Genomic DNA, 14,385 nt, shown 5'->3' with positions numbered 1-14,385 from the left:
CAATAACAAGGCTAAGCAATTTCTAGGTGGTAAAGAGCACACTCCCCAACATCCAGATCTCTTTCACAGCAGGGCATGCATGGGGTAGGTTCTCCAACACCAGTGTTGCACGCCAGCTAGACACCACTGCAGTTTATTCTAGGCAAAGTACTTGATGTTGTATGATGCACAAATATCGCACATGATGCACATCTGACAGGCTGGTATTTGTGCTAGGGAATTCCCACTGAATCTCACCACCAGCACAGCTCTTCATTTTTTCCCCTCTCTGGGTGATAATGGCAGCATTTTCATACAGTTTTGCATGTTGCTTAGGGGAATTAAAAATGCCAAAGAAATGCAGTGGAGACTACATCTATAGGTATGTAATGTGAACTCTGCACTATCATCAGGTTGTTTCCTTTCCTTAAGCTGGCCCTTGATTTTCCATAGGCTGCTTTCTCTACCCTAGTAATCCCCTGACTCTTGTTTTCAAGCAGGTTATAAAAGGACTTATTCTCAAGTTCTGTACTCATAAGGGACACTGCTTACCCAAGCTGCAGGTTCTGGCTGTGAAATATGGTAACAGTTGGGGGACAGTCCCTGCCCCCCCCCCCAGCTAGGGTAGCACGAGGCTACACAACCAGGTAAAAAAACCACCAGAAGTTTATAGTGACAGCAGTGTCCCTTTAGACATCTTTTTTTCCTTGCCATTAACTAATGGGATGTTTTTGCATAATAGTTACCAATAAGCAGTATATTAAATATATTATGGCTCACAATGACACAGTGGTACTGTCCCCCACTCATCCAAACAGTTCACACCACGGTCAGAGCACCTGTGCAGCCAGGGAATCTGTGCAAAGGGCATAAAACCAAAGCTTTCTATAGAGGCTTACTTTTTAATGCAACTAGGCTCAGGAGAAAGCTGTCAATAATATTGATTTGCAACAGAAAGCTTGTTAGAAAGTGAACAACTTGAAAGAAAGGAAAGGTACTCCCTCCACAAGAAAGTAAAAAGGAGGAATCAAAGCTTGGGAAGCTAGGCAGGACATGGAAAAAACTCAACATGTTTGCTCTTATTTCTTTTGTCTCTATGGGTTTATGTTAGGACTGTCACAGAAAAGGATAAACATCTCATCTCTGTAGCCACTGTCCATCTGCAAATAGGCACCTGATGCAGTCTAGTTATAGGCAAGAACTGAGTGGCTACAGATTTGTTAAAATATTTCTTCCCGTGGAAAAGAAACCTCATTTTCTGTGACTCACAAGCAAGTAGCCTTCCAGACTCACATTTGCTATCTGCAGAAAGAGCTACACGTAGGATCTGCTTGAACAATATTTTTTTCTATAATTAAGAAAGCTATAAATTCTCAATCTTGACACTGGTAATAGCATCTTGTTTACATACCACATCACCACAGCTAAAGGATTCTCTTCTCTGCACATGATGAAGCAAGAAATAAAGTCTAGTTCTTAAAAATATTGGCTACTTAGTTGAGAAACAAGTCCAGCTTCAACATCAAGTGAATGGGTTTGGTATCACATACTCTCACAAGAAGGGCCTGTAACAATGCCTTGAACGCAACCAGGGGAAGATCACTTGGGAAGAAACTCTCAGATTTATAAAGCTAAATGATTCAGCTCCCTAAACGGTAGCAAGCGACAGTGTTTACAGTGATGTAAATTACAGTGGAGCCAGGAGTCTCCAGCAGAGACCAGAGCAGCTCTTGCCCTGAAGAGTTAACAACCCCAACCAGACATGCTCCTTCCCATTGCATAACCCAACAATTTTGTTTCTCGTACTAGACTTCGTCAGTACCGTCAACGTATTATACAATCTAATAACACATCAGATGCCAGCAGATAATACTGTTATTATATGCTAACACTGCTGGTTCTGGTAACTGGTGTTGGCAGTGCAGCTTGCTGCGACACACCCGCTCGTTTCCTCCTAATGAGCCCAAGCACCCGTATCTGGGCGCCATCTTCAAAATTAAGGTGAAACAAAGACCGTATTGTCCATAGGGGAACAAGGCCTGCCCTCCCCAACAGAAACGTGGAAGCAGGAGTTCCTCTGACTCCTCCTGGGGCAGGTGAGGTCAGGTCCTGGTCCTGATGCTCTGCCCTGAGCTCACGGATCCCTCCTGGCTCAGGGGGGCACCGGAGCAGGCAGGACTCACCTGCACTGCTGGGAGCATGGATCTTCTCTAACTTGTCATGAACATCGAGGTTATTTATCTTATTTCTTCATTTTGATCACCCGGGCTTTCTCCTCCTTATAAATGCTGTTGCATACTCATAGGAAGACACAAGACTTCTCACAGCTCTTAAGTCAGTCTCACAACAGGGAAATTGCTGTCTTATCCAGGCTAGCGTAGACAATGGTGGCTTTTTATAGATGGTTGATGGGTCTCTGTGTAAATTACACTGAAATCTACCAGAGCAAATTACTGAACGTCATCATTAATGGTAAAGTATTCATCAGCGAAAGACTTTATCACCTTGGATTAATGCTATGAGTCAATATTTTTAAATGTAGTATATTTCATACATAGATGTGATCATTTTCCGCAGATGGATATCTATGAAGGACGTGCTTGGATCCTTCTACAGCTAAAATGAGGCCCTATTATAAAGCTTGATAAAAGTCCTATTTTTGAGCCTGCATCTACTCAGGAAGTCTCACGGGAACCTCTTTTTGATAGGGACGATGGTTTCTAGGGAAGAGCCCATGGGGCCCAGAAAGAAAAGGGAAAAATTCTCTCAAGCCGGGATTTTACAGGATGTACAAGCAAGCTGGTTGCATCAGTTCCCTGCAAATTTGCCAATAGAAATAGATGTCCCCGACTTTAAAAGACAATTTTCTCAACAGTAAACTTTTTTCCTACTAATATAAGTAGCAATAAAAAGAAAATATAAAAAACCCACTCGCCCTTGAAACTAGACACATCATTGATAAGAAACAAAAGGCACCTGCATTTCCAACTGATAACAAAAAAAAAAATCTAAGGAAATGGACAAAATCTGCCAGCTAGGTGGCAAATTAGGCTCAAAATGCCTCCAAATCTTGCCAGACAAGTGACTTCTACAACTACTCAAAACAAGCATAAGACTCCTGTTTATCTCCATCCCCCCTCTCCGAGATGCCCAAGCCCTGATGATCCTGTCAGCCATCTCACTGGTTAATAACAGTTGCTTTCTGCCCATCAGGAGAAACGCTGTGCAATTTATCTGATCAGACCCCATGCAGCTGCACAACCTAACTGTCAAAGACTGAGCATTTACAGTAAACCACTGGTAATTAACTCACAGAGTAAAGAAGAAATTAAACCGCTGTAAATTCCAACAACACGAATGCAGAAGAAAATCATAACCTTATCACAAATGCTCTATTAGCCAGTAAAGACCCTCCATTTGCCTGAGTGTGTTATTCAATCAGCCTACAGCTTTAAATAATAATGAGCTATTTTCTATTATCATGTAATAAATCTCAAGAGGACCTGATCTGGAGTGATGCTAAGGACTTTGTTCCCAGCTACTCTCAACAGAAGCTGAACGAATGCAGTATCTCTGGATTTGGCCAGTGATACGGACCTGCTGAGACATACAGTATGAGACAAGCAATTGATTTGTTTTCTGTGGCACATAAGGTGGGGGGAATAAAGAAAAAGAGGAAAAATATGTGGGGTTTTTTTGGTAAACCAATAACTAACAGGGCTCCAGTTGGACTGATTCTTTAAATGCTGCCATAGGTGTTTTGAGGCACCAGTGTACAATGGCTATATAGGGTTTAGAGTGCCATCATCTTCATATTATTATTTAAAGCACAAGCAAATACAAATATACACCTACACTTTCTCTAGACAAATAGTTAGCACAGAATCTTTCTATCTACCAGACCAAATGTAAAGACTCATTCCAGCAGTTAGAAGTTTATTTAAGTTTTACTGCTTAATATGAAATGCTTGCAGCCCAATATTTAACGAGAGTAAAATTCCTCTGAAAGTCTGAATGAACCAGCACAAGATGGCAAACATGCAACTTCAACCTTTTCTTTTATATAATACAGGAATTTCCTACACAGTCTCAGGTATAGAATTGATTTCCAGGGTTTGTTTGTTTAAGGAAAATCTGGAGGAAAATTTTCATTTGTTTGACAGTGTGGCGAACCACAACCACGCTTTTTGCAAATTATTTTTAAAACCTGAATTAGTAGCTTGCGTATTACCAAATCCAGGTAATTAGAAACAACATCTAGTAGTTTAGATAATCCCCCTGCCAGCTTAAAATAAAACGGCTCAATTGATACGATTTGCTGTTGATTTTTGTTCTCAAATGTAAGGTATTCCACAGAAAACTGAGAAGGTATAAAACCCCCCAGGAAGACTGCCAGATGGCAATTCAAAGTCAGAATATCTACAGTTAGCCTAAACTTGTGAAATCATAACACTTCCCTGTAGCACGCAGAATACAAACATACACATACGTGTTTAAAGGTACCGTCTTTCCAAAGCATTATTTCAAAAACCTGCTGTCCACAAGCCATCACTGATGGTGTTTTGGCAGCTTGTGTCTCAAAAACAAACAACAGCATTTAAGTTCTGCACATACCTTATTTTTAAGTGTTTGTTTACACTTCAACTACATGAAAACTTTCTCTTTGGTATTTTATTCCATACCCTTTCCTGCCAAATTCTGTTTGTTTCTCAGGCAATATTTTACTCTGATGTCAGTGGGCTTCTGCTATGGGTAAAGCAAGCACGTGCAACCCTTAGCAGCAGTTTTTTTGGTATGTAAGAACTCTAAATACATGTAAATTATATGTTATGGGTGCTCAACTTAAAGCATTACTGAAACTCATAATGTTATTTGTTCTTAGCAGCCCACTCTTTGGAGCAAAACTCTGAATTTCTCCTTACCGATCACATCATTACCATAATGAGTTCATGTCCTAAAGACATCGCATAAAGGAGCGGCTCGCGCTGAATTCACAGATTTTACACAATACTAATCCACTCATAAGCCTCAACCTTATGTTCAAAATATTCATTTTAAAGGAAGCCTCGGGGAGAGGTGTTCTTCCTGATCTCAAACCATTGCTTCTCCCATTTCTTCCCTCTCCTCAGGACATCTCCTGAGATGCCCTGCGTTTCAGGCTCGCCGACTCCATTTCCTCTTACTGAAGGTTGCAAGTCATCCCAGGTACATTTCCATTCTCTGAACTAACTCTTTAGTCCTTCCCAGGCACAGTTTGATAGAGGGAACAGCTAAAATGGCACACAAGTCTTACGGTACAAGCATAGCAAAGACCTACAAGAGAAATACAAACTCACAGAGCCGCATGTTAAAAGTGGAGACATCCACATCACAGACTGAACCTATAGTAGGAAACTATGCATTGGCATACCTAAATCTCTTCACTTACTAAATACCCTTCATGGTCTGAAATCATGTCTGACAGACCCGTGATGTGCTTGAAAAAGGCTGCCGAAACTGGGGTGTTTCAGAAAGCAGGTTACCATCCTTTACATTCTGCTGCCTGAGTAACACCAGCGTCGCTCACAACCCAGGCACGCGGGTAATAGCTGGCCACAGGGATTTACACTGTCTGAGTGAAAATACTGCCCAGAACAACCTGCTCACTATGAGGTTTACACACTAATGAGCACAAAAATCCATAGGGAGAAATTCCAGACATTACCCCCCCTCCACGTGAGATGATATGCTCTTTCAAATCTTTTGCTGGGCGACTGCGCATCCTCAGATTTTCCTACTGGGTTCACTTCCATCCACCTCTCTAGTTCATCAGCCGCTGCAGGGCATCTATGAAGCGGTACACGCTGCACTACCATCAGTGCACTGATGACACCCAGCTCCCTATCTCCTTCCTGACCCAGACACGGCTGCTGCCAACCTCAAACAATGTCTGGCAGAAATTGGTTTCTGGAAGAAGGCCAGCTGGCTGCTGCTCAACCTGGACAAGGCAGAAGTAATACTAATCAGCAGGGGGAAATGCTTTGAGGACCTGGTGAAATTTGTAACTCTTCCATCAGCTGAGGGCATATGTCTGGGCAGCATCCTAAGAGGTGTGCAATGCAAGCACCAGGTCAGGATTGAACTTCCTCCCAAACTCAAAGAAAACTCACTCACTTTTTGTTTTCATTTTGAAAGACCTCATCACCTTTCCTTTGAGCTTGACTGTGAAAACTGCACCAGGAGCAGAGATAGATGGCCGAGAGTGCCGCTCCTGGCCCTTTTCTGGATGGCAGACCAAAGTGATTGCAAGACTGTTCCCTGGAACATCCACTGTTATACGGCATATGATCATCTGGAAAAAGAGTCACTTCTAAAAGTGACATTCACTGATGTTTTAGGTAAAACTTTACAGAAGAGAGATCTACATCCTGCCTGTGAAAAGTAGCAACTTGGCTACCTTAAGTCAAGCAATGAGACAAGATCTATTTTCCTGGGTTAAGTCCAAGGATTTTAAGTAAATGGTGAGTTGCACAAACTAGGACAGAAGATCTTTTATCTACTGAGACATTTCATGCTTCTCAGTTCTATCCTCATAAAAGACAAATAAGCCCAAGTTAAAATTCCCACCACTTTGCAAGGGGTAATAACTCAATGACTTAATTTACTCATTCAATAGCAAGACATGAAAATTTTGGAACCCAAAAAGCAAGAACAGATGCAACAACTACATCTGTTACCAGAAGTGAAGACCAGAACTGACAGGTTTGTATTTTATCTTTGAATTGCACTTGTGAAGCAGGCTTTTGGGGTGTCTTCCAAAGCTGTGCTGATCGCTCAAGTACTATTAGAAATTGTTCTTTCTCTTTATCCTTTTCTAGCTTTAAATGCCAGCCTGCATGCTCTTTTGCCACCTAATACCGGATTTGAATTCCACAGCACCATGTGCTAATCCCAGCCTGGCCACTGACTTTAAGAGTATGGCATGTCTTTTCACTGTGCCTCAATTTTCTATCAATAAAATGGGAATCATGATAATGATTTTTTTTTTTTTTTTTAAGAACTTACCAATGGGAAATGCCGAGAAAACACAGGAGGCATAAGAACAGCTGTAGCAGCCTCTCCACACCTACTAACACCAGCAGGTCAAGCTTTACAGCCAGTTTGACACCTTGAGCTCAGCTGATCTCAAAACAGCCAGGAACACCGGCAGCATAGAGCGCACGCGCCTCTACGCGGATGGCGTTTGCAAACTGTTTTTGTTTGCGATGATACAAGCTAAACTCAGGGTTTACAGCAGTGGGTAATGCAAATGAAGTACGCTGCATTCAAGTAGGAAGCAGACTTCTACAACTTGCAGAAACTCAGCATCTTCAACATTCAAAAAGAGAGATTGGAAGTGTCCAAGACACCCAAATACTTTGGGCGAAATGTTACTGTTGGTCAGCTGAAATGTTTAGCGAAAGGGGGCTTTTGCATACCTTTTGCAAGGATTACCCAGTGGTCTGGAGTCAAACAAGATGTGTGGGCAGGAGGACTTATTTCTCAATACTCCTTTGCCCACTGGCTCAGTTGCTCCTTTATCAGCCACATCTTGTAACTCTCCTGATTAAAATAGTGACACAGGTAAAAAACTAGACTGGGATAGGGCTTGGGTTTACACTAGAGGTACCCGACTCACAACTTCTTCATCTAAGCCAACTACACATTATACCCGTCTCACTTAATCCATTTCCAAACCACAGTAAAGGCAGTAAAACTGCAACAGGAGGATCTTTCCTAACGATCAATAGATGATAAAGCTGCTTAGGACAATATATTTTGGTCAGTGAGAGGGAAGAGTGTAGTTTTATGAGCACGGTTTGTTTCCTTTCTATAGATATCTTCCGTTAAACAGACTACTCAGTTTTACTTATGTTTATTGCCATCTTCAAATAGGTATTTGACAGCACAGTAGGCCAATGTTAAAGGAGTAGTTTCTATTTGTTGCCTGTATTTGTTTAAAATAGATATTTGAAGAGACATATGTTGTTTCTACCAAATTATGTTGAAAAAAATCCCAAACTCCACAACTCCTAGGTCTCATAGGAACTTGGAGGCTGGTTTTTGGCCAAATTTGATATGATAGTATCCCTTTAACAGTAAGCAGAGGCGATGACGTTGGTAAAAGCAGGCAGATTATGCGAGGCTGAGCAAATATCTTCAGCACAGTGTGTATGGGACAGCAGTTTTCCAGGGTAACAGACAATAGCTTCATTTTTTTTTTTTTAAACACATACAAAGGAGAAAAGCTGTGGAAACAAATTAATTTGGAATACGTAAAGAGGATTATAAAAGAAAGCACAAACTTTCCTCCTCTGCCAAAAGAGGCGATTTACTGTGTGTACATCTTTGCCTTGTTACAGTTTATTATGGAGTTGGGTAGCTAAAAGAGAAAGAATTCAAATAAGGAGAGGCTAAAAAAAGGCTGGCTCCTACTGTGAGCATGGGGGTGAGGAGAACATGGAATAATACACGAAAAAAGCAGCTCATTGCAACAAAGTGACTTGTTAAGACTTCAAAGTCTGTCACCATTGCTCCTCCAAGCAGTGTAACTGATTGCATAGCACATAGTAGGGGTTCAGTGGCATATATTTCTGACCTCCCTTTTCTAAAAAAAAACACTATACAGCCAAAATACAACAACCTTCCACATGCACCTACACGCTGTGAACACCAAAAAGCAAATCAAGTTGCTGAGTGTGGTACATGGCAGTATAACAAGGGGTCATGGGATGAAAGCAAGAAAGAACATTTTAGGCTGAACATCAGGGGGAAAAAAAAGACTTTTGTTCAACTGTGAAAACACTACATGCCCACGTTAAAAATTAGCTAGACAAAGCACTAGAAATTACTTTGTATGCTACAACTCTGCACTGGCAGAGAGATGGAGCAGAACTAATTGGCCTCTGCAAACCCTAACTTCTTATGTTCCTTCATAAAAACAGTCTACAACAGTTTCTAGATTTAACAAAGGCTTGCACTTAGAGAAAATGAAACTGGGAAAGCAGAATATCTCCTGCAAGCCTATTTCCACTCGGAACAGCACAGCGTGGGTGTGCAGTCGTTCAAGTGCAGTATGCTCTGACTTAAGTCAAGAGAATCATTTCCAGTGAATAAACAGGAGTGATAACTTTTTAACATTTTTATCATCATGAGTTTCTTAGCTCACCACAGTTTTGGAAAAAAAAAAAAAATCAGCCTGTTTTCTTTGAGAAAGAAATGGGTCACTTTGCCTGTCTACTAAATCTTTTCTCACTCCTCCACCTATATTTGAACGCAGACACCAGATCCACCCAATCCAAAAAAGGAGCTGATGTCTCAGGGATCATTCCTACACATCGTGACACGCAACAGCTGGGCAGCAGGGAAAGATTCGGATTAATGTTTCCATTGAGTCCAAATTCAGCCATAATCCACTCTTTCCGATAGCAACTGGCAAACCAGTAAGCTGGTGCATCCCGGCCAGTAGTTACGTAGCTCTGGGCTAGCACCCGTGACTTACCCAGTGGGACTGATCTGGGATGGTGCAAGAGGGACTTCGGAGAGAAAAGGACCTGCTCACATCCACAACTCCCAGATAACATAGTGCAAATATATATGCTATTCATATTGCCAGTGTTCACTCTGTGGATGTTCCCTGTAATAATCGGGGAACGAATTCTTGAATTCTGTTGATTGCAATTTGTCACAAATACGGCAAGTGAATGTCATTGGTATGCAATTGGAGCCACATATTACATTAGGGAAAAAGGGTCTGAATATCTGTAACAGAGGTCATAAATAAAACGAACTGGAACATGCGAGATGAAATACCTTTCCCCGGTTTTGGTATAGGCATATGATTTCCATTAGTAAAAGGACCACTGTAAAATTTACAGCAGAGGAGCTGGTTTTCCCTTGGTAACCTTATTCACTATAGATCTTCAGTATTTGTTTGCATTTTCTTTTATGTTTTCACAAAAAAAAAATAAAATATATGAGCGGCTGCAACTGTGCAGAATTGGTTTCTTTGGCTCCTTATATGCAACAACTAGGAAGATGTGCTCCATCTTACAAAAATATTGAAGTATTTCAGCTTGAAATTCAATTTTTCAGAATTATCCAGGACAACAAATCTCAGCCTGCCTAATTCTCACACACACAGATGCAAGCACCTGCAAGGAAGTTTTACTCTTAATCCAAGCAGATATACTGCTCATCTCTGTTCTTGTCAGTAGTACATACCATGTAGTTACCCTACCAAATAAAGCTTCTAGCTGGTGCGCTTTGCAAGTGTTTAAATAATACAAGAGATGAAAGCAATATGGATTATGTCCTAATAACTGCTGTTTGTAAATGATAGAAAAGCATACTGCTGGCACCATTCCCCTGAAATCTTAAACCCAATCCCAGGAAAGTACTAGAGAAAAAGTTGTGCTTCAAGTACCTATGTGACATGTTAAATTTAAGAATTGGTTTAAGGACCTTCCCTAGACCAAGGCCCTGAGCAAGTGAAATATGATTTTCTATTTAAAATATTAAAAAGATACAGGCTGCCCAAGTGTTTTACATTTCTTTTTCCTTCTTGACTTGTAATTCATTTCTGACATACTGTTTCCTTTCAGTCTCTTGTCTCTATCATAAATCTATCTGTAATAATTTGGCACAAGTCGCACACTTTGCATGGAAATGGATCTTGCACCCTCCCAGTCAGAGGCTGTGAAGGACGACGTCCATAGTAAGTCATGTACAACGTACAGTTTCAGTAACCAAAATCTCTCATTCAGGTATTTGTGACTTGACATCCCACGGTGTATCCTGATGTATCACATAGACAGTTAGAATTAATTCTGCTATTTGCTCCAGAGTAAATCAGCGAACTCCACAGAACTTAAGCAGCCTAACATCAGGAGTAAATGAGATCCAAATTAGGCTATGTTATATGAACCTTGCCTTGTAGAAACACCAGCTGTAGTTACAGTCTTGGGGTCCTCATTATTAACAGGGCTGGGACACCACAAACCGTAGCCACACATACGCATCTTACAAATGGGAAGAAAGCATTTCAAATTTATTTTTAGAAAAAAACACCTTCCAGTTTAACTTTTTCAAAGCTTGCACAGAAGTATCTGGCCTCTGTGTGAACGTGATCCAAATCAGCTGGGGGAAGCAGGAAGATGCTAACTAGGCACTGGACCAGGCAATAACCCAGCAGTTGACATGCAGTTTCACAGCACTATCTTGGTTCTGCCTGATTGCACATTATGTCTCTCATCAGGCACCCTGACACACTCGGGTAAACATCTCCATTAAATTATTCAGGAGTCACAGCTCAAGAAGGCAGGACAGACATCTTTCAAGACTCTTCAGGTGCAGAAAACGTTTACAGAGTTACACCAGGGATGGAGTTAGTCCCTTATTTTCTGTAATGGAGACAAGAAACGTAAACTGTAAGAGTAGCTCACTGTATCTGTTCTCCAGCTGTTGATCTTAAGACCCTAGGGGTATATATGGCATGTTTGCTGCATGCTGCTGTACAGCCCCCTTCATATTTTGTGAAGTAGAATATCAAGCTTTGACAATTCAGAAGGCATTGATAAGCAGATATCTTGACCTGTCAAAAAATCAATTTTACATATCTAAAGATCACAATCCTTTCTTCACATCATTAGGAATTTCTGGGGAACATTAAAGGCCCAGACTTCTGACAATGCCCTCCTTTTCCTAACTCATTTATTATGTTTTTAATAATGTCTTTTTTGGTTTGTTTACAGTTCCGTTTGTAAAATTTGCACAATGGTGAAAATATGAAAAAAGCCAGAGATGCAAACCCTGACTAATTGATAGCATAAGCATGTTTCACATAAACGTTCGTTATACATAGTGTTACTGCTGAAGCTACTGCACTGGCCACAGACCCTGCGGTTTAGTACCACTGACCTTAATAGCAGGCAGATGGATAGCAAAACTGACATGTCAAGCATAAAGCTAGAGTAATTTGCACTCTTATGACCAGACCCTGAGCTGGCACACAGTGACCATAGCCCCCCCAAGATCAACAGCACGTGGTCAGGTTTTTTTTCTAGCTCAGCCAACAATTTTTAATCTGAGCACTACCAGGAAATCAGAAAGAACATTCGGCATTTGTTAAACTGCCGAATTAAAACTTCTGAGTCATAGTTTCTTTTATCTTGATACCCATGTTTAAATACACATTTCATATTCTTAGAGCTGTGAGAAATTCAATTATTCAGATCACAGTTGTTCGGAGAAGCTCTTCCCCTCCCCGTTACTGATTCAGAAGGACTTTAACATCTCCTGGAATTTCCCTGCGGAGTATGTGCGCAGGGTTCAAACAAACCCATATATTCAAAGCCTGTTTTACTCATATAGAATAATACATCCTTTTCCACATGAAGAGATGACGAAAATCAATTCCCTCTCCTCGTGGACTTTCTGGAAAGGAAGTTGGGATACCTCATACCCTCTGGAACCCTTGTCTTCGCTATAGAAGAGAGGCTGTGCCACGGAAAGCAAGGTAGAGCCTAGCTGACACAGCGGCCAGCTAATTCAGTAAAAGCACTTCAACAAGATGGGTGTTTGCCCCACATTAAAAGCACACACTGCCCTGTCTTCACCTTGAGGTAGACACCGTGTTAGCGAATGCTGAATTAAGAACACACGACAGGTAAGACGACTTCTCCATTTATTTAAAAATTCCCTCCACCACTGTGAGTTGCTTCATACTTCCCTGTCTTTCCACACGTGTCCCAGTTTGTCTTTCAGCATCTCTTTGTATTTCCTTGCCAGACCACTGGATTTCTGTCCCACAGCAGTTCTCCAGCACACTGCCCTGCTCATCTCCTCCTCTTTTACTGTGCTACAGGTGATCTCATCCATTCAAAGGGATTCAGTTACCATCACACGGCCAACGACACTCAAAGTCACCTCTCCAGAAGTTACCTGTCACTCAGCTTCCATTTATCAGCACTTGCTAACTATACCAATGACGTACATATGTAAGTAGATACAAACAAAAAGTTTGCAACAAAACAACACATGTAGGGCAGCAAAACCTCTCTTTTCTTCCACACGGAATCATGTTCAAAGGTTGCAATTTCTTTGAATTAAATTTACAGAGACTACAAAACCCAAGAGAGTCAGAAAACCAGTAAGGACAGAAAGACAGCTGAGACCTAGAGAGGCTGAACCTATAAGCAGAAAAATTGCAAGATTAAATTCAACTTGGAAGTAATATAATAGAGTTTTGGTTTTTTTTAAAGAAAAAAAAAAATCCTTCAGACCACAAAAACCCAGAAAGCAGCAATGGGTAGGAGAGTCTGAGGGTCAGTAGCAGATAGTAAATTAGACATGAGTCCACAATGCAGTCTGACAGCAAAAAAGGTCACCACAATTTTAGGCTGCATATGCAGAGACATCAAGTAACAGGGAAGTAATGGTTTTTATCTATATTGATCGGATGCAGTCTACTATGGAAAAAACATGCTCAATTCTGCATTTTGTGTAAACAAAAACTAATGGCAATTTGGAGGGAGTTCATACAAAACAGCCACAGAATAGCTTGGAGGGCTAGCAGAACTAACCAGGGAAGATGAAAAGCTAACAAAAAACCCACCCAGACATTCTCTTGCAAAGCAGTTAGTACAATTTAAGACACAGAGACAAAATAATTGATTGTTGAGTGTAGGCTAGGCAAACCTGCTCACTTTTGCACCGAAAGCAACTGGGACTCACTCTGAGCATTACCAGGTCTGAGTTGGAAGGGTGTAAACATTGATGGTGCAATTATTTCCAGAACTGCTGTTGCATATAAGTGTCCAGCTGCACTGTGGGAATTGTTTCTGGCTAACACAATAGCTAAGAAAAGCAAAACAACATAAAAGTCTCTGAAGAGCAGAAGCATCAAAGAGAAAGAAAACTTATTCAGCATGGCAAAAGGGGACTTCAGTAGAACTTGTGGAATAAAAATTAAGAGGTAGACCTAAACTAAACTGTTGAGCTATGTTTCTCAAGGCTTGAGATCAATCAGTCAGGATGACCTTGTATCGCCCTACTGCCAAAATGCAACCTGACACAGTGGGTTTTTTAAAGGCTTGAAGCTACATGAGGAGGCATATTATTGAATTGAGGTGGACAACCAAGGCCAGCGTATTTTGAACGAGTGCCTCAAGATGACTGATGTAAGCTTCTCCTTGTAACATCCTTAGAGGTAGGATAGTCCTAACATTAAAACCCACAGAAAAGAGAAGATTCCTGATACATTAAGTGGCTTCCAGCACTGTTTCTGCTTCCCAGGTTTTTGAGGACAGCTAGAACAGTTCATGCTCTCTGCCGACCAGAAAGTAGTAAAAGTCATTAAAGCACCCAGGCAAAGCTAACAAGCTCCTG

The sequence above is a fragment of the Gavia stellata genome, chromosome 3 (genome assembly GCF_030936135.1).
Source record: "Gavia stellata isolate bGavSte3 chromosome 3, bGavSte3.hap2, whole genome shotgun sequence".
Lineage (NCBI taxonomy): Eukaryota > Metazoa > Chordata > Aves > Gaviiformes > Gaviidae > Gavia > Gavia stellata.
This window is presented reverse-complemented; position numbering follows the sequence as displayed.